This window comes from Leopardus geoffroyi, chromosome C2 (genome assembly GCF_018350155.1).
Source record: "Leopardus geoffroyi isolate Oge1 chromosome C2, O.geoffroyi_Oge1_pat1.0, whole genome shotgun sequence".
Lineage (NCBI taxonomy): Eukaryota > Metazoa > Chordata > Mammalia > Carnivora > Felidae > Leopardus > Leopardus geoffroyi.
Window position 1 is genome coordinate 156239526 of NC_059333.1, and position 25861 is coordinate 156265386.

The 25861-nt window shown below is 45.8% G+C and overlaps 1 long non-coding RNA gene across 1 annotated transcript in view; it reads right to left on the reverse strand.

The window, feature by feature from the left end:
• LOC123575843 overlaps window positions 1-23007 on the reverse strand; it is a 102157-nt gene extending 79150 nt beyond the window's left edge. The window contains exons 1-2 of the long non-coding RNA XR_006701032.1: window positions 22761-23007; window positions 19015-19095 (exon numbers count right to left, since the gene is read on the reverse strand). This is a non-coding gene — a long non-coding RNA (uncharacterized LOC123575843). The remainder of the gene's footprint in view (window positions 1-19014; window positions 19096-22760) is intronic.
• Window positions 23008-25861: the final 2854 nt, after the last annotated feature.

Genomic DNA, 25861 nt, shown 5'->3' on the forward strand with positions numbered 1-25861 from the left:
CCGCGTCTGAGATCAAACTCAGCAGGGAGGTGCCGCCTGGCAACCTGACGGCTTGGTCACGGGCAGTATAAAAGTGGGGAGTGGACGGAAGCCGGAGACAAATGACGCCTGCGCGATTGCAGGTCGCAGAGAGCACAGAGTTCTGCTACTAGAGGCTTGAGTAGCTGGGCGACACCATTTTCACCGCTCTGCGCATGCGCATACACACCTACAAGCGCCACAACAACCCACCGGAGTAAATGAAGCAGCGCCATCTAGTGGAGAACGGAGCTGTTACACTAAGCCCCGCCCAACAGAGCCAACTTCGCGCTTCGGGAACACAAGTCTCTCCACCTGCTTGGTGCGCGAACTATAAAGCGCTTCGTAGTTTGACTTCTAGAGGAAAACAATGTAATCTCAATCGTATTTCAGTCTATTCACTGATCCATCTATTCAATTTTTTTCCTTTCTTTTCTTTTTCTTGAATACAGAAAGAGAAAAATTTTATTTTTATTTTCCATTTTTATTAAAAATATTTATCTTTATTTTTTCTACTATATTTTTTACTTTTTGGTAACTTTTTCAAATTCCATTTTACCCCCATCATGTGGTTTTATTCTATTTCATTGTATTCATTTTCTCAAATTTTCAAATGTTATCTGTTTTCCCCCTTTTTTCTCTAATCTATCAAGCTCCTTTCAATAACCAGACCAAAACACACCTAGAATCTAGCATCATTTATTTCATTTTTGTGTGTGTGTGTTGGTTTTAATTTTTTTACCTTATCAATTCCTTTTCTCCCTTCAAAATGATGAAATGGAGGAATTCGCCCCAAAAGAAAGAGCAGGAAGAAACAACAGCCAGGGACTTAACCAACACAGATACAAGCAAGATGTCTGAACCACAATTTAGAAGCACAATAATAAGAATACTAGCTGTGGTTGAAAATAGATTAGAATCCCTCTCTGCAGAGATAAAAGAAGTTAAAAACTAGTCAGGATGAAATAAAAAATGCTATAACTGAGACGCAATCTCAAATGGATGCCACGGTGGCAAGGATTGATGAGGCAGAACAGTGAATCAGCAATATAGGGGACAAACTTATGGAGAATAATGAAGCAGAAAAAAAGAGGCAGACTAAGGCAAATGAGCACAATTTAAGAATTAGAGAAATCGGGGGCGCCTGGGTGGCGCAGTCGGTTAAGCGTCCGACTTCAGCCAGGTCACGATCTCGTGGTCCGTGAGTTCGAGCCCCGCGTCAGGCTCTGGGCTGATGGCTCAGAGCCTGGAGCCTGTTTCCGATTCTGTGTCTCCCTCTCTCTCTGCCCCTCCCCCATTCATGCTCTGTCTCTCTCTGTCCCAAAAATAAAATAAAACGTTAAAAAAAAAAAAAAAGAATTAGAGAAATCGGTGACTCATTAAAAAGGAACAACATGAGAATCATAGAGGTCCCAGAAGATGAAGAGAGAGAAAAAACAGTAGAAGGGTTATGTGAGCAAATCATAGCAGAAAACGTTCCTAACCTGGGGAAAGACACAGACATCAGAATCCAGGAAGCACAGAGGACTCCCACAAGATTCAACAAAAACAGACAATCAGCAAGGCATATCGTAGTCATATTCACAAAATACTCAGGTAAGAAAAGAATCCTGAAAGCAGCAAGGGAAAAAAAGTCATAAACCTACAAGGGAAGACAGATCATGTTTGCAACAGACGTATCCACAGAAACTTGGCAGGCCAGAAAGGAAGGGCAGGATATAGTCAATGTGCTGAATTGGAAAAATATGCAGCCAGGCTCTCATTCAAAATGGAAGGAGATATTAAAAGTTTCCCAGACAAACAAAAATTAAAGGAGTTTGTGACCACTAAACCAGCCCTGCAAGAAATTTTAAGGGGGACTCTCTGAGGGGAGAAAAGATGAAAAACAACAACAACAAAAAGTCCAAAGGCAGCAAAGACTAGAAAGGACTAGAGACCACCACCAGAAACTCCAACTTTACAAGAAACATAATGACAATAAACTCATATCTTTCAGTACTCACTCTAAACGTCAATGGACTAAATGTTCCAATCAAAAGACATAGGGTAACAGAATGGATTAGAAAACAAGATCCATCTATATGCTGTTTACAAGAGATCCACCTTAGACCTAAAGACACCTTCAGATTGAAAGTAAGGGGATGAAGAACCATCTATCATGCTAATGGTTGACATAAGAAAGCCAGAGTAGCCATACTTATATCAGACAATCTAGACTTTAAAATAAAGACTGTAACAAGAGATGAAGAAGGGCACTATATCACAATTAAGGGGTCTATCCACCAAGAAGACCTAACAATTGTAAACATTTTATGCTCCAAATGTGGTTGCACCCAACTATGTAAATCAATTAATCACAAACATAAAGAAACTCATTGACAAGAATATCATAATAGTAGGGGACTTCAACACCCACTTACAGCAATGGAGAGATTATCTAAACAGAAGATCAACAAGGAAACAATGGATTTGAATGACACACTGGACCAGGTGGACTTAACAGATATATTCAGAACATTTCATCCTAAAGCAGTGGAATACACATTCATCTCCAGTGCACATGGAACGTTCCCCAGAACAGATCACATACCGGGACACAAATTAGCCCTTAACAAGTACAAGAAGACTGAGATCATATCGTGCATATTTTCAGACCACAATGCTATGAAACTCCAAATCAACCACAAGAAAAAATTTGGAAAGATAGCAAATACTTGGAGAATAAAGGACATCCTACTGAATAATGAATGGGTTAACCAAGAAGTTAAAGAGAAACTTAAAAAGTACATGGAAGCCAATGAAAATGACAATACCACAGCCCAAAAGCTCTGGGAAGCAGCAAAGGCAGTCATAAGAGGGAAGTATATAGCAATCCAGGCCTTCCTAAAGAAGGAAGAAAGGTCTCAGATACACAACCTAAACTTACACCTTAAAGAGCTGGAAAAAGAACAGCAAATAAAACCCAAAACTAGCAGAAGACACGAATAATAAAGATTAGAGCAGAAATCAATGTTATCAAAACCAAAAAAAAAAAAAAAAAAGTAGAACAGACCAATGAAACCAGAAGCTGGTTCTTTAAAAGAATTAGCAAAATTGATAAACCTCTAGCCAGTTTGATCGAAAAGAAAAGGAAAGGACCCAAATAAATAAAATCAAGAATGAAAGAGGAGAGATCACAACCAATACAGCAGAAATACAAACAATAATAAGAGACTATTATGAGTGATTATACACCAATAAAATGGGCAATCTGGAAGAAATGGACAAATTCCTAGAAACATATACACTGCCAAAACTGAAACAGGAAGAAATAGAAAATTTGAACAGACCCATAACCAGTAAAGAAATTGAATTAGTAATCAAAAATCTCCCAAAAAAAACTAGAGTCCAAAGCCAGATGGCTTTCCAGGGGAATTCTCCCAAACATTTAAGGAAGAGTTAACACCTATTCTCTTGAAACTGTTCCAAAAAATAGAAATGGAAGGAAAACTTTCAAACTCTTTCTATGAAGCCAGCATTACCTTGATTCCAAAACCAGACAAAGATCTCACTAAAAAGGAGAACTATAGACCAATGTCCCTGATGAACATGGATACAAAAGTCCTCAATAAGATATTAGCCAACCAGATCCAACAATACATTAAAAAAAGTATTCACCACGACCAAGTGGGATTTATACCTGGGATGCAGGGCTGGTTCAATATCCGCAAAACAATTAATGTGATTCATCACATCAATAAAAGAAAGGACAAGAACCATATGATCCTCTCAATAGATGCAGAGAAAGCATTTGACAAAATACAACAACGTTTCTTGATAAAAACCCTCAAGAAAGTAGGGATAGAAGGATCATACCTCGAGATCATAAAAGCCATATATGAACGACCCAATGCTAATATCGTCCTCAATGAGGAAAAACTGAGAGCTTCCCCCCTAAGGTCAGGAACAAGACAGGGATGTCCACTCTCACCACTGTTATTCAACATAGTATTTGAAGTCTTAGCTTCTGCAGTCAGACAACACAAAGAAATAAAAGGCATCCAGATCGGCCAGGAGGAGGTCAAACTTTCACTCTTCGCAGATGACATGATACTCTATATGGAAAACCCAAAAGATTCCACCAAAAAAACTGCTAGAACTGATTCATGAGTTCAGCAAAGTTCCAGGATATAAAATCAATGTACAGAAATCTGTTGCATTCCTATACACCAACAATGAAGTGACAGAAAGAGAAATCAAGGAATTGATCCCATCTACAGTTGCACAAAAAAACCATAAAATACCTAGGAATAAATGTAACCAAAGAGGTGAAATATCTATACACTGAAAACTATAGAAAGCTTATGAGAGAAATTGAAGAAGACACAAAGAAATGGAAAAAGATTCCACGCTCCTGGATAGGAAGAACAAATATTGTTAAAATGTCGATACTACCCAAAGCAATCTACGTATTCAATGCAATCCCTACCAAAGGAACACCAGCATTTTTCACAGAGCTAGAACAAATAACCCTAAAATTTGTATGGAACCAGAAAAGACCCCGAATAGCCAAAGCGATCTTGAAAAAGAAAACCAAACCAGGAGGCATCACAATCCCAGACTTCAAGCTATACTACAAAGCTGTAATCATCAAGACAGGATGGTACTGGCACAAGAACAGACACTCAGATCGATGGAACAGAACAGAGAACCCAGAAATGGACCCACAAACGTATGGCCAACTAATCTTTGACAAAGCAGGAAAGAATATCCCATGGAATAAAGACAGTCCCTTCAGCAAGTGGTGCTGGGAACACTGGACAGCGACATGCAGAAGAATGAACCTGGACCACTTTGTTACAGCATACACAAAAATAAACTCAGAATGGATGAAAGACCTCAATGTAAGACAGGAAGCCATCAAAATCCTCGAGGAGAAAGGAGGCAAAAACCTCTTTGATCTTGGCCTCAGCAACTTCTTACTCAACACGTCTCCGGAGGCAAGGGAAACAAAAGCAAAAATGAACTACTGGGACCTCATCAAAATAAAAAGCTTCTGCACAGTAAAGGAAACAATCAGCAAAACTAAAAGGCAGCCGTCAGAATGGGAGAAGATATTTGCAAATGACATATCAGATAAAGGGTTAGTATCCAAAATCTATAAAGAACTTATCAAATGCAACATCCAAAAAACAAATAATCCAGTGAAGAAATGGGCAAAAGACATGAATAGACACTTCTCCAAAGAAGACATCCAGATGGCCACCCAACACATGAAAAAATGCTCAACATCACTCATCATCAAGAAAATACAAATCAAAACCACAATGAAATATCACCTCACACCTGTCAGAATGACTAACAATAACAACTCAGGCAACAACAGATGTTGGTGAGGATGCGGAGAAAGAGGATCTCTTTTGCACTGCTGGTGGGAATGCAAACCGGGGTAGTCACTCTGGAAAACAGTATGGAGGTTCCTCAAAAAATTTAAAATAAAAATACCCTACGACCCAGCAATTGCACTACTAGGTATTTATCCAAGGGATACAGGTGTGCTGTTTCGAAGGGGCACATGCACCCCAATGTTCATAGTATCACTATCGACAATAGCCAAAGTATGGAAAGAACCCAAATGTCCATCGATGGATGAATGGAGAAAGAAGATGTGGTGTGTGTGTGTGTGTGTGTGTGTGTGTGTGTGTGTGTGTGTATACATGTGTATACATGTACATATACATATATATGTGTATACACACACACACACACACACACACACACACATATACACACAATGGAGTATTACTCGGCAATCAAAAAGAATGAAATCTTGCCATTCACAACTATGTGGATGGAACTAGGGGGTATTATGCTAAGTGAAAGTAGTCAGTCAGAGAAAGACAAATATCATATGACTTCACTCATATGAGGATTTTAAGATACAAAACAGATGAACATAAGGGAAGGGAAGCAAAAATAGTATAAAAACAGGGAGGGGGACAAAAACATAAGACTCTTAAATATGGAGAACAAACAGAGGGTTACTAGAGGGGTTGTGGGAGGGAATGGGCCAAATGGGTAAGGGACATTAAGGAATCTACTCCTGAATTCATTATTGCACTGTATGCTAACTAACTTAGATGTAAATTAGAAAAATAAATTAAAATTTAAAAAAATATAACCACCCTGTGATCCAATAATTTCACCACTTGGCATTTACCCAAAAAATACAAAAACACTAATCCAAAGGGATACATGTACCCCTATGTTTATAGCAGCATTATCTACAATAGCGAAGCTATGGAAGCAGCCCAAGTGCCCAACAATAGATGAATGGATAAAGAAGATAAGATATATACATACACACACAATGGAATAATATTCAGCCATAAAAAGGAGTGTAGTCTTGCCATTTGAAATGACATGGTCGGAGCTAGAGAGTATTATGCTGAGTGAAATAAGTCAGTCACAGAAAGACAAATACTGTCTGATTTCCCTCATATGTGAAATTTAAGAAACCAAACAAGCACTCAAAAGAAAAGAGAGAGAGACAGAGAGGGGCAAACCAGAAACAGACTCAGCTACAGAGAACAAGCAGATGGTTCCCAGAGGGGCAGGGGTGGGGAGGTGGGGAAAAGAGGTGATGGGGAGTAAATAGCGCACTTGTTGTGATGAGCACCGGGTGATTATAACAAAAACTTTTTTAAAAAAGGAGTAATGGAAAAGGCAATGTAAAGACATTTGATGAACCTTAAAATATAACATAAAAAATAAATAAATAAAATGGCTTGTGTAAGGGAGACAGGAGTGCTGATGCACAGGGGCACTTGTACCCCAGTGTTTATAGCAGCACTTTCAACAATAGCCAAATTGTGGAAAGAGCCTAAATGCCCATCAACTGATGAATGGATAAAGAAGATGTGGTTTATATATACAATGGAATACTACTTGGCAGTGATAAAGAATAAAATCATTCCATTTGCAACAACTTGGATGGAACTGGAGGGTATTATGCTAAGTGAAATAAGTCAGGCAGAGAAAGACAGATACCATATGTTTTCACTCATATGTGGATCTTGAGAAACTTAACAGAAGACCATGGGGGAGGGGAAGAGGAAAAACCTAGTTACAAACCAAGAGGGAGGAAGGCGAACCATAAGAGACTCTTAAATACAGAGAACAAACCGAGGGTTGATGGGGGGGGGGGGGGAAGGGGGAAAGTGGGTGATGGGCATCGAGGAGGGCACTCGTTGGGATGGACACTGGGTGTTGTATGTAAGTGATGAACCACGGGAATCTACCCCCAAAACCAAGAGCGCATTGTACACACTGTATGTTAGCCGATTTGACAAGGAATTAGATCAAAAAAATAAAATAAAAAACAACGGCCTGTGGAAACCAGCTAATTGTTTAGTGGATATTTATAATTTGAAAAAGTCTTTTGTTTCTGAAAATAAATTTTAAGTCCCTCAAGTGGTATTCCCTCCTTTGAAAGGAAAAACCAATGAGAGATATAGTTAGATATGTAACTAACTATATAGTTAGATAGGGTATCTCCTAAAGTCCCCCAGTAGTAGAATCCTCTAGGAATTTGTTCTAAACTCCTAAGAAAAGTGTGGGCTTTGGACTCAGACTTGGAGGAGGTATTGGCTCTGCTGCTTGATAAGTGCTTAAGACATGGACAAGTCACACACCGGCCACATGTAAACCTAGTACTTCAGAAGGTTTGCTATGAGATTGAAATACAGGCGCCCGGGGGGCTCAGTCGGTTGAGTATCCAACTTCGGCCCAGGTCACGATCTCGCAGTGCGTGAGTTGGAGCCCCACGTCGGGCTCTGTGCCGACATCTCGGAGCCTGGAGCCTGCTTCAGAGTCTGTGTCTCCCTCTCTCTCTGCCCCTCCCCTGCTCACGCTCTCTCTTTCAAAAAATAAATAAAAATGTTAAAAATAATAATAATGAAATTAAAATGTTTAAAAAAAAAATACAATGGTCTAATAAGTATGGTGCCTGGCACATAGGTGAAAATCCATCAATCCCGTCCTGGCCTCCTCCTTCCTCCCACACAACTCCGCCCTCCCTGGAAAACATTACCGCTTCCGTGAGCCAGCGGCCTTAAAGCAAAGACAACATATCTATTTGTCGGCCTGTCCACGAATTTAGGCTCTTGGCTCAATCCTCTGTTCCACTCCGTGCCTAAATGTGTCTAGAAGGTGTTCCCTTAAATTCTCTTTGAGCTGCCTAATATTGGCTGGGTGGCAGAAAGGAAAAGCAGGTGTCAGCCTGGGTGGGCAGGAGGGAGAATGCTCCTTTGCCGAGAATTGTTGTGCGTCCCTGGGGCCACACGAAAGCACACGATCAGGCAATAAGCTCGCCTTGGCTTCCGATAGAAAATGAATCACATAACTTTGCACCCAACAGTAAAATCTAATAGAGAAAGTTTAATTTAGGTAATTGGTCAAATCCTGCTTAAATAATATAAATAAGCTGCGTCAAAGAAGATGAAGTTGTCCACAGAGGTACCCTAGCTGTGGGGAGGGGTGGGGCGGGATGCCGGCTGGACCCTGGCGAACTGGAGCGTTGGGGTGCACTCCAGAGGGCTGAGCACCCCCCTGGCAGGGGGGCTGCTCAAGGACACAACAAACTCGTCGGGGGAAGCTTTGAGACCCACTGGAACCCAGACAACTTCTTCCCAAAACTAGCCAAAAATTAGGAACCTAGCAGCTCACGGGCTGTAGTCCAAAAGGGTCACTGTGTCACATGTGTGGCTGGCTTATCCCACTTTCTCAAACCTCAGACACTCCCAGATTGACTCAAGATCGGGAGATGAGGAAGAGCACTCTATCTTCTATCCCTCCCTTTTCATCAGCAGTACCTAAAGAAATGGGCTTTTCCTGTCCTCAGCGTGAGTCAGGCAGATGGCGCAGGGAGGCTGAGGGGCTGAGGGCCCCTCTGAGGCCGTCTGCAAATCAAGCTGACCCCAGGCTGCCCCCCACCTTCTCCCGCCACGCCCCAGAGGCAACTCTGGCACCCACGCCTTAGGCTTCCAAGCCTATCCCTCAAAATACCTTCTAAATTGTTCTAAACGAACACCTAGGAAAAGCCAACAACAGAGAGCCAGAAGGACACCACCTGGGAACCAGAGAGACCTGAATTCAGATCTCAGCCCTGGCTTATAACCTGAGGCAGATCACTTCACTTTTGGGTGACGGACTGTCCCTGTTTGCCTGGGACCGATGGGGTTCCCGGGACGTAGGACTTTCGGGGCCAAAACCAGAGGAGTCCTCGGAAAACCGGGACGAGTTAGTCACCGTACTTAAACTCAGAGCTTCCGTTTGGTCGTCCGTGAACATGGAATGAGGTCACCGAACCTTCAGGTCGACCGTGAAGACTGGGGCCTCGTGGGTGCCAACAGCACTCTCGGTAAATCCTACGACCTCTTCCAAAAGACGAGGCCTTGCTTGAAAAAGCAAATCAAGAACCATGAAAGAAAAGCCAAATGAGCCGGAAGGCAATGGAGATGGTGGGGGCAGGGAGGAACAGTGCGGACCAGAGAAGAGCAGAGGGGTCGCCAGCAGCCAGAAGGGCCCGTCGTGGCCAGGCCTTCCTCAGCTCTGCAGACCCTGTCAAGTGGGGATTCCCGCTGCTTCCTTTTGAAAGAGACTTAATTGTGGCTGCCACCTGAGTGTGGAGTGCATCTCTGTGCTTGGAGGGCCACTGGGGAAACTGCCCTTGTTCAGTCGTGAACGGGTCCCAGCTAAATGAGGTGCAGGGTCTCAGCGATCAGGAAGGCAGTTTGGTTACCAACACAAGGGGGTGGAGAGGCCCCCTGACCCGGGCTCGGGATGTCAAGAATTTCAGCAGCAATGCTAACAGGGATCTGGGAAAGGTCACTGGACCAGCAGTCGAGAGACCAAAGTTATCGTCCTAGCTTTGTCCCCACCATGGCTGTGGGACCTTAAGGAAGTCCTTGGCACTCCCTACGAAGGTTCCCCATCTATACGATGAAGAGGAGGATACAAAACCGTATCCTATAGAGCGTGCAGGCTTTTTGTGGGAAAGGGGTATTGAACCAGTTTACAGACGCTGAGATAGTTTTGATAATATAAAATAGCCAAAAATCAGAAGCAATCCAGTAAGAGTAGAATAGACAAATCACGACCGATTCACACAATGGAATACCGAACAGAAATTTTTAAAGGACAAACTGGTGGGACATACAGTTGCATGGAGGAATTTTCCTGACAAAATAAGAGATCAAAGAAGTCTAATACAGAAGGCTGGAGATTGTACGATTCCATTTACAGAAAGTTCAAGACCAGGAAAAGGAATGGATGGCGATAGAAGTAAGAACAGCGGTTACTTAGGGTAGGGATGAGGACTGACAGGGAGGTGGCACCAGGGAACGTTCTAGGCAGTCGAAAATGCCCTGTGCCTTGATCCGGGTAGCGGCCACTCCAATTTAAAAGAAAAGTAGAAAAGATCCAACAGATACCTGAATCACTCTGCTGGGCAGAATTCACAGAACTTTGCTCACCGCCCATTCATCCTTCTCCATGACCTCCATTCTTCTTGAAAATCAATGTGCGAGACAGACAGCATCTCAAAGGAGGAGGCCGCGCCGTCTACTATGTAAAAGCAAAATGCACACGTGTAGTCACACGCCAGTTCAAAAGATGCTGCCAACCCTTGGCTACTAATAGAGATGAAAATCTCTAAATGATCTACTGCCAGGCTTCATCATGCTGATTTGTCCCTGATCCGAGGGGAAGGGAAGCAGAGACTCTGCAGCAAGATGGAAAGCGCTGCTAGGTTTGACAGAGGGAAATATGATTAGAATGCACCGAGGCGGAAATAATGACTCGCCTCCCCCAAGGGCCAGCCCGCCCTCCCGCCTGTACCCACAACAAGCCTTGCATTGCTAACGACAGGGTGTTGGGAGGCCGGTGGCATCACAAATCCATCCCGACTCATCGCGCAATCAGATAACAGGCAACCTGAAAAGCCCAGAGGCTTCCAGAAGAATGGCTCGCACAGGCACGGAGCACACACATCCCCACACTCCCGGAGCTTCAAGGAATTGTCTTGTTAGGTGAAGTGCCCTAGAAAAGCCCAGGGGAGAGAGTGGGGGCGGGGGGTGGCTTATTGAGAGGGTGCTCTCAGAAGAAACCTGTAGGGACTGAGGAGCAGAGGGGTCGGGGGAAGAAAGGATGTTGCGGTCTCAGCTTGAGACAAGGTCCAGCCTGACCGCATGGAAAGCTCTAGAGCATGAATCGTGTGCAGCTGGTTAACCATTCACTGCAGACCATGCCATGGCAGGGCTGGGGTGGATGGGTTCCTCCTCTACCAGGTGAGATGGCCACATCAGCAGAGGGAAGTTCTCCAGAAGAGGGGACGCCGCAACACTCACAGAAGCTGGGAAGGTGTGCACCTGTCCAGCGAGGGGATCCACGTGGCATGCCTGCTGACGTTAATGACCCCCTCTGTGCTGACAACCCCAAGTTCACATCTGTAGCCAGGTCTCTCCCCCCAGCTCCAGACTCTTACATGCAATCACCCAAAGGACATTTGCAAGCAACGTCTAACTGGCATGGCACAACCCATCTGTCCTACACTGAGCTCCCAGGATTCACTACAAAGCCAACTCCCTTTGCCATCTCTCCTTGTCCGTAAATGCCTGATTCTACTCTTCCAGCTGCTTGCTCTCGATTTCTCTCTTTCCCTCATTCTCTAGTCCAGCAGCAAATCCTTCTGGATCCACCTTCAAAATAGAATCCAGAACGGAACTACTTCTCAGTATTCCCACCACCGCCATCCTGGTCCAAACCACTATCGTGTCTTGCCTGGACTACTGTTGTAGCTTCCTGGATCTCCTTGATCTAACCTTGTCCCCCTAAGATCTACCTTCAATACAGCTGCTACAGTGGTTCCTGTTAAGGAAATTGAATAATGGAACGGTACCACTCCTCTGTTCCACTCGTCCCCACCTCATGCAGAGGAAAGCCAAAGCCCTCACTATGACCCCTAAGGACCTGTGTGATCTGATGCCTTACCCCACAGCCTGCTCCCCAACTGCTGCCCACCCAGCCACCCTGCACTCCTGCTTTCCTCAGATACTCCAGGTGGAGCCCCCCACTCCAGGCCTTTGCCCTGCCTAGAATCTTCTCTTACCCAGTGGCCTAACCTCCTACAGGCCTCAACTTAAAAATCACCTTCTCGGAAACAAATTCCCTCATCATCCCAAACTCTCTACACATTTCATATCTCCCTTTCCTGAATTAATTCTTTTATCCTTAGTATTTATCTCTACCTAAAATATTACATATTTTACTAATATCGTTGCGTATGGTCGGTTTCTCCCAAGAGAATGTAGGCTCCATGAGGGTGGAGATCTTGGGGGCTTTTCCCCCATTACTACCACCCCAGTGCCCAGGGCAGCGCCTGGAGCACAGCAGGCACTCACTAAATGTTGGTTGAGCAGGTGTATGAATGAATAAATGAATGAAATATAGAAATACATGTATACATAAATATATAAAATATCTGTAGGAACTATAACAGAATTATAAGTAATTTTTATGTCACTTTAACTATCTCTTTCAGGATTTTCCTAAATGTTCTACAATCAACTTTGATTACATGATATAACCGTAATGTTTATTTATAAGATTTTTAAAATTTCTTTTCCCAAAAAGACTTCCCTTCTAATACTTCCATGAGTTAACAAGGAAATCCTACTCCCAAAATAGCCCTGGGAGCTGCCAGATATCAGATTACTCCATTTCGCCCTCAGCTCTAGGGAATCCAGAGGGAGAAATGTGAAATGAACAGGTCAGAGATGTCACTGGGGTAGAGAGAGTGATTGCTCTCCTGGGACCTTAAAGGAACCCCAACCTACATTGGTCTCATCTGGGAACACATCAGAAAACCAACTTCTTGGTCTCCACACCATGGTTTGACCTCCAGGTGATTCTGATCTACCCGAAGCTTTGAGGTCGGTACATCCAAGCCATTCAAAGCAGGATCACTGGCGGGAGCAGGGCCGTGGAAAAAAATGCGGGGTAAGAGTGGAGGAGGTGGAGGCGACAGAAAGTAAGTGTCTTCCTAGGTGCAGGCACAGAAAATAGGACAACCGCCAGAAATGTGATAGATCTGTCAAAGTATGTGATAACACCTCAAGAATTGGACCCGATTCTGTGTTTGCTCACGTTGTATACGCATTGCCCGGCAAGGAGCCCAGAGGCATATTAAATATTTGTTGACTGAATTAAAAGTGAATATATGAATGAATTAGCCATATAAATTATGTAACATAACATGGTTTCATTTGTGCTATGATAGTAAAAATTGCAGATTTTCCCTCAGGATTGGAAATGAGAACCTCAGAAAACCTCCAGTGCCTATCTTACCAAGCAGCTCCCCACCGGGACCCCCCAAGGCCTTGGGACCCCCTCGAACTCTCCAGCCCCAAGACGCCTGTAGCCCAGACTGCCGGATCAAATACAGGCTACTCGGTTAAATTCGAATTTCAGATAAGTAGCCTATCTTCTTGTATAGTATATCCCGAATATTGCATAGGTCATACTTACATTCGAAAAATTATTTGTTGTTCATCTAGAATTCAAATTTAACTGGGAACTTTGCATTTTTATTTGCTAGGTCTGGCAACTTCACTGTGGGCTTACCTCTGTCCTTGGAGCAGGCCAAGGAAAGCCTCTTTATACCTGTGATCTGTGCAGAACAGTGAAGGGTTACAGGCTCCCGCTGCTCCTTCTTTACCCCCAGAAACACACAGGCTTGTCTTCAAAGGCTCAAGGCTTTGCTCATTTGAACAATGTGTGCATGCACTCCCCCGTGCACATTTGGTCTATTCCCTTTGCTTTGGCTCTTCGTTCCATCCCTACCTCGAGCCTTCCGTCTTCCTTTTAACCCCATCTCGTGCTTTGAGACTCATCAACTCTCCAGGGAAAGGCTTCCTGGAAAACACACACACACACACACACACACACACACACACACACACACACACGGAGTCCAAACGAAACTCTTCCCTTCGCCTGTGCACCCTCAAGAGGGAAACTCCGGTACGTGTGCCTGTCTCCCCGACCAGGCACCCAGAGCCCTGGGGCAGGACTGTGCTTGTTCGTGGCTCTGGGGCCAGCACTCTGTCCAATACCCGGCTTCCAAACAGCGTTTGATAAATAAATGAACAGGTGGGTACACAGCAGCTTCTCAGGAAAAACAAAAATGTCCAGCTCTTTGGAGAGCAATGAAGAACTCGTGGGGAAGGGGGGCGTCCTTGTGGGTGTCTGCCTTAGACAATCCAGGGGCCTCGCGGCCAGGGAGAGCATACCTGTTCCGGAATGGCAGCCCTGGGCCCAGCAAAGCACTTGGCACACAGGTAAGACTCGGGTCGTTCTCCCCACCCGGTCCGCCTGTGGACGGGAGACCTGACAACCAAACGTGGCCACGCTCATTGGCCGGCAGCTTTGTTGGGTTCAGCACTGGTCATGAACGACACGTGGCTTTCCTCCCCCCATTTCATACATTCTCCAGCTCACTCTACTAAGTTTAGCCTAAGTTGGCGCCCATTAAACTAGGAACCCAGTTCTCCTCACTCCGCCTCTTCTCATCTCTCAGCCCGAGAGACCATTTCCTTGCTGGAGGGTAACTTGGATTTCCCTCCTAATTGATGCACAGGTCCCGAACACCTGCACCTTATGCTATCCCATGAAGCATTCCCCAATTAGAGCCGAGGAGGACAATGAAAATCAAGGCCCATCTGTACATGGAGAATTACACATTCAATGGCAACAATGATACTGGGTCATGGGCTGGGTTGTTAAATCACTGAACATATCCATCCCGTGCAGAAAAACAAGAACACACTGCTGAGACATTTATGCTGAGATTTAAAATGGCTGGAGCTGGAAATAGCCAGAGGCCAGTGTCCCAGGACACCTTTCACCCTGGCTCCAGTGCCTCAACTCAGAGCCAGGAAAGGCGGCTTTTCTTTTCTTTTCTTTTTTACATTTATTTTTGAGAGAGAGAGAGAGAGAGAGCTCTCAGCACAAGGTCCAGCATGGGGCTCGAACCCACGCAATGTGAGATTATGACCTAAGCCAAAGTGGGATACTTAACCAACTGAGCCACCCAGGTGCCCCTAAGGGAAGGAACTTTCGGCACTTGCCAGGTAATACCCAGGGCAAAAATGTGTCCCAAGAGGTGATAGAGCGATCTGTGTGGCTTCAGTATGAGGCTAGAGAATGCAGGGGAAATTGGCTTCTTCTTCTAAACTTTGAGTATTAATTCTAGCCTATAGGGAAGAGGAAGGTTCTGGTTATCAGGAACCAGAAACAAGCTTAACTTGTTTTGCATCCACCCTGTGCTTTGAACCCGGTGTCGGTGTCGATGGGTCTCGCTGCTAAGGGCGGCTCCCATTGGGACTGAGGGCAACTATTCTGCACTCTGTTTAGATGACAAGTTGGTCCCGAGATTTAAGTGGCCTGACAGCCGCTTCTGAGTCACCATTTCTTCATGACCAGAACCACCCGGCGAGGTCCACCACCTCTCCTGCCCTGGCACTGTCTGCCTTTATCTTTTCCACCGGCTGACGGGTGCAAACCATGCAAGTCCAAAAGTCACTTGATCTACGCTGCAGGACAAGAGGAGGTGAATCTGAGCCACGCCATCGGCGGCAAGATGCCTAACACACAGCCCTCATGGCTCAAGGGCGCCATAGACAGATGAGCTCACGGAGGGGGACCAAAAGGGACCTCAAGGCCTCTGGCTGCAAGACAAAAGCTTCTGCCTCTCACTGTTCTCCCATAGATTCTCAAGGATGGGCAGGGCCTAAAATGAGGAGGGACCCACCCAACAGAGGAACTTACAGAAGTCTCCTTCTCTTCCTTACCCGAGTCTTGTTCAGAATGGGCAATGGGGGAGGCTGGGTAAGAGCAGTGCATTTCCTGACTCCCCACATCGGTCAGTCGAGAGGACCCCAGTAGAACTCCTCAAGATCCTTTGGTTTTATGAGTTCTTCCTTTTTCTCTTCTCCTATGGCTTTAAGTCCCCAAAAGGCCACAGCTGCTTAAGAGCATTGCGCATAACACATCCTTATTTGTGGGTCTTGAGAGAGAACTCTCTCAAGCCGTGCCCTGCTCTAAAATTGGAAGTCTGTTGCCATTCTGGAGTGCTCCAAAGCAGGCACAGGCCAAGGGCCTTCTCATAGAGGCTTCCTCTTCTAGTGGGAACAAAATAGAAGATAGGTAAAACTAGCTGAGAACTGTAAGCCTCCACGAATGACTCAACCCCCCAAAGACAATTCAGGCAGAGACACTTTTTTCATCCCTAATGAACCATAAAATTGCCTCACATCTCCATTTCACTCTCACTCAAAGGACATGTTCTCCTTTTGTTCCAGATATGGGGGAGGTAGGGTCAGTCTTCTCACAAAACCAGGCTGTAGACTTCAGATGTCAAGGTTTCTGGAGAAGAGAAATGGCCACCGTCTCCTCCTCCGCAGACAACCTCCAGTATCCCTCCTCTTAGTCACGCTCAGCAGAGTACAAGGTACACGGCTCATTGCCCCCTCCCCACCCCTAGTCCGCCATATTGGTATCCTGCAACTCCCTACAGAGAGTGCGAGAGGAGGCAATGCTCGCCGAGCATTAACCATGTGCCAAGCAGTGCACCGTTGCCTTTACCCCTTTACCTTACTAAACACCACAACAATGCCAAGAAGTAGGACTTCTTGTCCCCTTTTATGATGAGGAAGGTGAGCCAGTGAGGTCCAGCTGCCTCCAGCTCACAGCAGTGGAGCCAGAAGGTAGTCTGAGGGGACGTAAAGAGACCTCTTTCCGGATGGCTCAAGACTTGTTTTGTGATTTTTCTAACACTCACTTAAACTCCATGTTGGAGCTATTAATATTATTAGTCCTCCTACATTGGAATAATCTTGGCTGTTCATCCTCTCCCCATCTCCTGTTCCCTCATGCTGTGGTGCTTCTGAATTAGATAATGTCTACAAGGCTCCCCAAGTTCCTTGAAGGGGAGTTTTTGATAAACACGAGTTATTAACCTTCAAAGCACCCAGAGTTTTGGGTGAAGAAGTTATAAAAATTATCATAAAGGCCTGCTGGGGTTTGATAATGAACAGAAGCTTTATTGAGGCTTCAAATACTTCCTTTTCTTCCAAGGGCAAAGGTGAACCCCCCACCCCCACCCCAGCTCTAATGGACACTCATTCCAACACTAGTCCCTGGCTCTTCTCTCTTCCGATCTAAGGGAAGGTCAAGTGCCCCTCTCCACAGCCTTCTGCAGGGGATTCATGGAGACTCTGAGCAGCAGGTGGCCGAGGCCCCTGTGCAACACAGCTCCATCACCCTCTGGCTCTGTCTCCTGAGGTGCAGCGGCAGTGACGCTGTGACTGCCTGGCGGGAGAGAAGATGCCACCGCTGAGAAGTCAAGACCCAGAAATTTCAGTATTTGAAAGGTGTCTCATTTCTCACCGCTCTGCCCTCCTCACGCTGACAGTGTGATTATCACGGGCAAGCAGGACTCAAGCTGTGCCTCTCCTCTGAGACCGCGCCATGCTCGGGAGAGGCGGAAGAGAAGGGAGGAGGGAACGAATGGAAATGGCCCACCTCCTTGGCTGGATGGAGACAGCATGACTGTTCCGGATTATTCCAATGCTGGGCCAGGAGCGGGAATGGAAGGAAGGGTGTGAGCCCAATGGCAAAGTAGCCATCCCACTAGCGATGACCCCCTACCACGATGCACAGCTCAGCCTTTGGCTTTGCTCTGGGTTCCCGGTGCACCAACGTGGACGACACGGGCCGCTGACATCTCCGTGGACCGCCCGGGGCGCGGGGCTGTGGTGGCTACAAAAGAGCCCGGCTACCACCCCCACTTTCAAGGTTCTGTCGAGCCAAATGACAACAAACTTGAGGTGAGGGTAGGACAGAAGGCACCTAACCATCACTTTAAGACTTGATAGGTCTCGACTGCCTGCACTAGCTGCCACAAATCTTATATGCATAAAACCTATGCCCTCCCAGGAAGAATGGCAAAGGGCAATTTGGGAGACTGGGGCATGAACTCCAGAATTCCAGAATGAAGACTCTTGAAAAAAGAGAAAGAATAAAAATGTCTCCTGTCTTTGGAAGAAATATAAATAAGGCGCTCCTGGGTGGCTCAGTCGGTTGAGCGTCCGACTTTGGCTCAGGTCGTGATCTCGCCGTCTGTGAGTTCAGGCCCCGCATCAGGCTCTGTGCTGATGGCTCAGAGCCTGGAGCCTGTTTCAGATTCTGTGTCTGCCTCTCTCCCCCACTCATGCTCTCTCTCTCTCTCTCTCTCTCTCTCTCTCTCTCTCTCTGTCAAAAATAAATACACATTTAAAAAAAATTTTTTTAAAGAAATATAAATAAGAGAGGGGAATTTGTCTAGAGGGAAGAGAAATCCAAGTTGAGGGTCCTGGGCTCTTTCCAAATCAGTGGTTTAAGGTTAGCAGAAAGGACCACTTTTGAGGGAAGTATTTGGTTGGGTTGTTTTTTATTTTTAAGTTTATTTATTTATTTTTGAGAGAAAGACAGAGAAAGAGACAAATACAGAGACAGAATCCCAAGTCAGCAAACTCACAAACCGTGAGATCATGACCTAAGCCGAAATCAAGAGTTGGATGCTCAACCAACTGAGCCCCCGGGTGCCCTGAAGGCAGTATTTGTCAATGTCCCCCAATCCCATCCCAGAGCAACTTCACCCAAGTTCCTCGAGCAAGAGAACACTGTGAGAAAATCTAGTGATCCAAGGCTTTCCCTTTAAAAGCTACAACACAGAAGGAGAGCAAATTCTTTGCCGACCATAGCCCACCCGGGCCTTCTATGGTCCCCACCAAATGAGGTCCCCGGGCCCTGTCCGGGAGATCTGTGTTCACAGTGGCTACAGGAGAGCTGTTCTGGCCTTCAATGCACGTGCTGCTGCTTTAGAGACAGAGGAAATGGGTGCCCAAGTCATTCTACCTGAGAAGGTTCCAGCGAGGAGAGGTTCACAGATCACGATCGCTAAGCTGTGTGTCGTGCTCCCTTGATTGTGCCGTGTGGCTGCAAAAACAAATAGCACATTTTCGCTACCATTGTGATTACTATCCATCTTTGACTAGGCGTGCGAAAACCTAAGAATTCTGTAATCACACACATGTGGACCCAAATACCTATATGCCTTGGTCTGACTTTGTGCATGGCCGGTAAAGCACCCAGCATGGTGCCTGGCACGGGGTGAGCAGTCAATTCAGACGAGTAGCTCTAATTGGTGACTAAGCAGTAAGCAAGATAATACTAACAGTATAAAAGGAATCTAGAAGAAGGAGAAAGGGGGTAGTTGAAACATCTTCCTTTTCTCAGCTGAGGGCAGCTTTTGCAGGTAAGAAGAAAAGGAGAACCCCAAATCAGAAAGCCTGATAGCCCAGCTACGTGGAAGATGAGCCAGGTTAGAATAGAAAGCGGTAAGCGGCAGGAGAAATGGAGCTGCCTTGCAAAAACAACCTTGAACTTCGGGCAGGATTGGATCAGCTACAAAGGCCACGGGAGGCCCCTGCTGATGTGCAGGCTCTGGGCCCTCTGGATTCATCAGTGGGTGGTGGTGCGCGTCCTGGGATGGAGAAGTTCACTTCTGGGCCACCACCCGTTAAAATATATATATATTTTACATTTATATTATTTATATTATATATATTAAATATATATATTTAATTTTAGAGAGAAAGATAGAGAAAGAGACAAATACAGAGAGAGAGTCCCAAGTCAGCACGGAACCTGACATGGGCTCAAACTCACAAACCATGAGATCGTGACCTGAGCCGAAATCAAGAGTTGGATGCTCAACCAACTGAGCCCCCCTGAAGGTGCCCTGAAGGCAGTATTTGTCAGTGTCCCCCGGTCCCATCCCAGAGCAACTTCACCCAAGTTCCTTGAGCGAGAGGACCACCCCTCCAGCCCCACTCCGGTCCTCCTGACCGTGGCTGGAGCCCTCAGAACACAGTGCTACGCAAGCTCCAACTCATCCGGGGACAGGAGGACTCCCCCCCACAGAGATCTGAAAATCCTCAAGTCATCGCCTGACCCCCAAAATAATTACCAAACTGCCTTTTCTAGAGCACCAGCCCAGGGAGCAGGCCGTGTGTCTTCTCCGTTCACTGCACGGCTCACCTTGAAACCCCACTCCTGGAGAAACAGCTCATTTTTCTCCACCTCCAATAAAGGAAGCCTCCGCATATTAAGAGAAATGTCCTGCGGACGGGGGTGCTCGGGAGGGGGCCGTCTTGATTAAAGCAAGTTGTTCTGCCAAGAAGTCTTGAATATGCTCTCTTGGTCTGGGGCCGTTAGTGCAGTGCGGAGGCAGCAGGCGACATGAATTGCCTTTTATCTAATTGGAAAACTCCCACCGCGTTTAGAAGTGCTCATTTAGACAGGCAGATCAATAAAAGAAATGGGGAGCGGATGGCCGTGGAGATGTTATGGAGACAAGCCGGTCCTCCATACATCTGCCTAATAAAGATGAACTCATCCTGGTTGCAGCAGAAACAGGAACACCCTCGCGGCTCCAGACTGCAGTGGGTCCGTTTGTTTTCAGTGAGCAGACCCTTCTCACGAGCAGCGGGCAAGAGACCTCTTTCCCTTGTCTCTCTATCGGGATTCGAGAGCTCTGGTGGGAGGGAAGGGAGAGGAAGGAAGAGGGAATCTGACTAGGATTTTTCTGGCATCTACCCCAAAGGGCATTCCCTCGACCCAGACGACAGCGGAATAGAACAGAAGGCAGAGATCCAAGGAGAAGGACAGAAAGAGAGACAAGCAAGGAGAGGGATCGGGCTCCCTGGCCATCGCCTATCACTTCATCGCATTCAAGTCTCACTGCACAATACTGTGCACTTACGAGCTTCTGTGTCAGGAACTCCCCGGTTGAAAGAAACCTCTGTTCCCCATGTCTCTCTTGTTCCTCGTTGGGTCAGGGGCTCTGAGATCTCTTCCTCGTTCCCACATCACCACCCTCATGACCTCCGAACTGTCCCTGCCTTTGCTCTTGTCCCCACTCTCTCCCCCACCCCGTCCCATACACAGGAGGCTTAACTGCTGAGCCCGCGTCTCATTTCAAACCCCAGCCTTTGTTCCAGGCCACAGCATCGAAGCTGATTCCCTTCAAAGGAATCAAACTGCTCTGTGGCTGAAGGGCCAGAAATAGAAGTGGAGTGTGTGTGTGTGTGTGTGTGTGTACACACGCATGCACGTGTGCCGGGCTGTAGGTATTTCATTTACACTGGGGAAATTTGAGCAAACTGGGAACCCCGCTTTTGATTCCTGTGTCCCTCCTCTGGCTCCTGCAGAAGTTCCTCTCTGGCCGAGGGCTGTGGGAGGAAACCCGCTGACACTCAGCTTTCATAATGGCCTTTTCTCTTGCACAGCCCTATGGCGAAGGCACAGACTCGTACCTGGGCCATGGGTCGGTTGCCATGGAAATCACTGCAGAGTCACAAATAAGGGGGTATTATGTTCTCTCAGCAGGACCAGAAGAGAACCAGAAGCTAGAGAGAGAAAAAGGAAGAGGGGGACAGAGCTGGAGAGAGAGTGAGAAAGAGAGAGAGAGAGAATAGAAATGCTTGCTGTCAATAGCAAGCCCGAAAGGAAACAAATAAAGCAACGGGGTGCTGTTTGGGAGAAAGCCCGCTTCGGACAGGGTGGGACAAGAATAGGGGAAGGACATTGTTTTCTGTAAGGGAAGTCTTTCATTTTCGGGGAGAGGGAGGGAAGCCCATTCTAAGTGAGCCTCCTATACTGTCCTCTCTTCTGCTGGCTTTATGCTCTCCCTCCTCCTTGGGTAATGGTGGAAAAAGCCTGCAGACGAATGGCTGGGGGGAAGGAGCAGGAGGCAGAAGGGAGGGAGGTGAGTCAAGCCATTTCTCTTTCCCTCTCTGCCCTCAGCAGAAACCCTGAGGCCTGGCAGTCCCTAGGTCTCTAATACGTTCCATGCCAAGTTTCCACCTTCCTAAAACCTTAAGCCCTCCAAGACCTCAGCACCCTTAAGATTTTTCTCCCAATAGGGGTGCCTGGGTGGCTCCATCAGTTGAGCGTCCGATTTCAGCTCAGGTCATGATCTCACAGTCTGTGAGTTCGAGCCCCACGTCGGGCTCTGTGCTGACAGCTCAGAGCCTGGAGCCTGCTTCGGATTCTGCCCCTCCCCTGCTCATGCTCTGTCTCTGTCTCAAAAATAAATTAAAAAAAACACAAAAAACAAAGATTTTTCTCCCAATAGAGTGCCTCTGGAGGGAGAGTGGCCACATTGTCTTCCTAAGGTCACTTTTCATTCAAAGCTACGTTGGTTTCCTCCCTGTTGACAAAAATCTGAGAATCAAGACCTTGATCCAGACTCGACAAGCAAATAAAAAGCACCAAGCTTATTTCGACCAAGCCATGAGACTTGATATAGGGCAAGGAATTCTAAAATTCTGTCTTTTCCATTCTTGTTTTTTTTTCAATAGACGAATATACAGTAAAGCCTTGGTTTGTGAGCATAATCCGTTCCGGAAACATGCTTGTAATCCAAAGCACTTGTGTATCAAAGCAAGTTTCCCCACAAGAAATAACGGAAACTCAGATGATTCGTTCCACAACCCCAAAATATCCATATAAAAATGATTACAATACCATAATATAATACAAAACAATAAAGAAAATACAAAATATAAAGAAAAATAAACAAATTCACCTGCACTTACCTTTGAAAACCTTCATGGCTGGTGTGAGAGAGACCAGGGAGAGAAGGGTTATTGTGTAGGATGACGTTCACCATCATCAATGGATGTTGACTGCCGTAGAGTATCAATAAACTCTTGTCATGGACTGTATTTAATGTAACTGGCAATAAGGCAGCCGAGGAAAGGGGCTATATCCGCAGGCAGCCTGACCTAGAATGAAGCAAAGCATTCCTAAGGTTACTCGTGTCTGGAAAAGCAAAGGACTGTCGGTAGGTGCTTTGAAGTGACAAAAATACATGAGTGGGCACCTTCCAACCTCCTGAAAAATCAGATTCCTGCCAAACACCATGGCCTGAGACCGAGCATCCGGGTATGGGAGATGATCACCTACAATCCCCCAGAGAAAGGGGGAGGGGGGTGAGAAGACCCGTTGGCTCAGCTGTGATCATGTGACATTTTGCATCACGTACTACTCAGATCGCAGGACATCGCTTGTTTATCAAGCGAAAATTGTTTAGAGATATTTGCTCGTCTTGCCGAACACTCTCAGAACAAGTTACTTGCAATCCAAGGTTTTACTGTATATAGATTTCAGTGGACACAATGCTTCCGGAGAACACGTAAAAAGTTTCCCATGATCTCCCAGTCCATTATCAAGATAACCAGATTTTCAAAATCATTGCAATTATACCTGCTTCCTCTGAGCCTCACATCTTATACGGCGGCCACCACTGCTAGCTCTGCCTGGTCTGGTGTCTGTGCAAAGCTTCTTTTTAATACAGTTTGGGTAGCACTAAACGTCTTGCCAGTCTAGAATTTTCTCTCCCATCAAGTAACACCAATGCCTAAAATCCCACCTTCGTGTTATCCCTTTCTCTATTCAAAAAATCTGTCTATTCAAAAACCAAATGTGAGGACAATCTTCCCTCACTTCTCAGTATGAATGTGTTTGCAGATTAGCTGAATAAGTGAAACTTGGGATCAATACATACTGGCACACAGTGGGGGCAGGATAGTCATGTCTGTCTCCTTAATAATGGGAAATATTTGATGTGGAACCCAAATGCATGACTTATTGAAAACATGACCCAATCACATGACCCCCAGACACTTGAGGATTACCATAGGTGCTTGAGGGAAAGAGGAGGAGAAAATATCCCGGGTGAATGTTTTCAGCCTTGGACCCCCATCTTGATGAGTTGAGCTAGACCACATGTCCCCATGTCACTCAAAGGTCTTCTTCAGTGCCCTAGATGTAGATTCTTGGCTGATCTGTCCCTTAATCTTCAACCACCAACTCATCTTGACCTTGACAAAGTCAGGGAAATGATACTCTTCCTCCCTATGGTCTTTCTAAGATGGGTATAGTCTCCAACCGGGAGCAGCCTCAGACTCCCCTCACGGTGTTATCACCATGGAAGTCCCAAGAGTCGCCAAACAGGTGAAAGAGGTTAAAGGCCTTCCCCCATCTCTCTGAATATTTCCTGACGTGCACAATGGCTCCAGACTAGCCATGGTCCTCACCCAAACCTGTACTTCTTGTCCTCCAGTGTGGAGTGGGAGATAGAGGGGTGGGCCTTGAACTAACTCAAGAGGCTAACTGCAGAGTCCAGGGGATCATCCTGGGAAGGCAGCCAACAGCCAGTCATCCAAGGCCTCCCCAGGTCCCTGGAGTAATGGAAGAGTAGAGAAACCACCTTTTTGATTGGGACTGGTAATAATTTGGTTAATCAAAAACGTGGCTACAGCAGGGAGTCATAAAAAAAATAAAAGCGATGCATAATACTCATAAATAGTTTATTGTAGCTTCAAATATAAATATGCTCATTCTGCTAACTTTTTATGTAGGGCCAAGATATTCCCTCTGAATATCAGAACATTGATAAAAGTTCTGCCTCAGGGCGCCTGGGTGGCTCAGTCGGTTGGGCGTCCGACTTCAGCTTAGGTCATGATCTCGTGGTCCATGAGTTGGAGCCCCACGTCGGGCTCTGTGCTGACAGCTCAGAGCCTGGAGCCTGCTTCCGATTCTGTGTCTCCCTCTTTCTGGCCCTCCTCCGCTCACACTCTGTCTCACTCCCTCTCTCAAAAATAAATAAACATTTAAAAAAAAAAAAAAAGTTCTGCCTCATCTTTCTTCAAAAGCCACATTCATAACTCATCATGTCCAATTTCTAGCTTCTATTTCTTTAAAGCAAAGTAACAATATAAAAACAATTATGAGGTGATCTGAATGCAAAAATCCTTCCATGTCTATTTCTCTGCAATCATCGATGGCCATCTCGCCCATACCTAGTTCAACAGCAATTTTTTAACAACTCACATTTATTGAGTCTTTGCAACGCATGCAATGTTGTTTTCATGGAAACAGCCCTCTTTTCGTGCTCAACGTTTATTGGTTTACATAGCACTTAATTAAATTATACAATTACATTAGTTAATGTAGTGGATTGATTTAGTAGGGGTCAGTTAAGAGAGGTTTAACTGCTATTTTTTCTCTGAAGGCAAACTATCAACCTAAGATGTTTGCCTGGAATTGACCTTTAAAGCAAATCACATTTTAAATGTAGAGGTCAATTATCATAGATTGAAAAGTGTGTAATGAATAAGAAAATAGTTTCTAGACACAAAAACCAATTAAGGTAAGGTGGGACCTCTGGCGTGACAGAAGGAGGAGGTCACCAAATCCCCTCGCTGGAAGCAAATGAAATACTGGACAATATTACCAAAACAGCTCTTTCAGAACTCTGGAAATCAACCAAAGACATCCAACAAACTGACAAGATTTCTTCGTTAAAAAAAAAAATCTGGGGGCACCTGGCTGGCACAGTCAGTTAAGTTTCTGACTCCTGACTTCGGCTTGGGTCATGATCTCGCGGTTCGTGAGTTCAAGCCCCGCATCGGGCTCTGCATAGAGCCTGCTTGTAATTCTCTCTCTCCCTCTCTTTCTGACCCTGCCCCACTCGTTCTCTCTCTCTCTCTCTCTCTCAGTAAATAAATAAATATTTTTTTGAATGACTTTGGGTAAGAACGGTAGGAATCCACAGCTCTGTCTGCCTGTGGCTGATCCCATCAGCCCACCGTCCCCGCTAGGATCAGTTAGGACAGGAATTCTAATAAGTGGG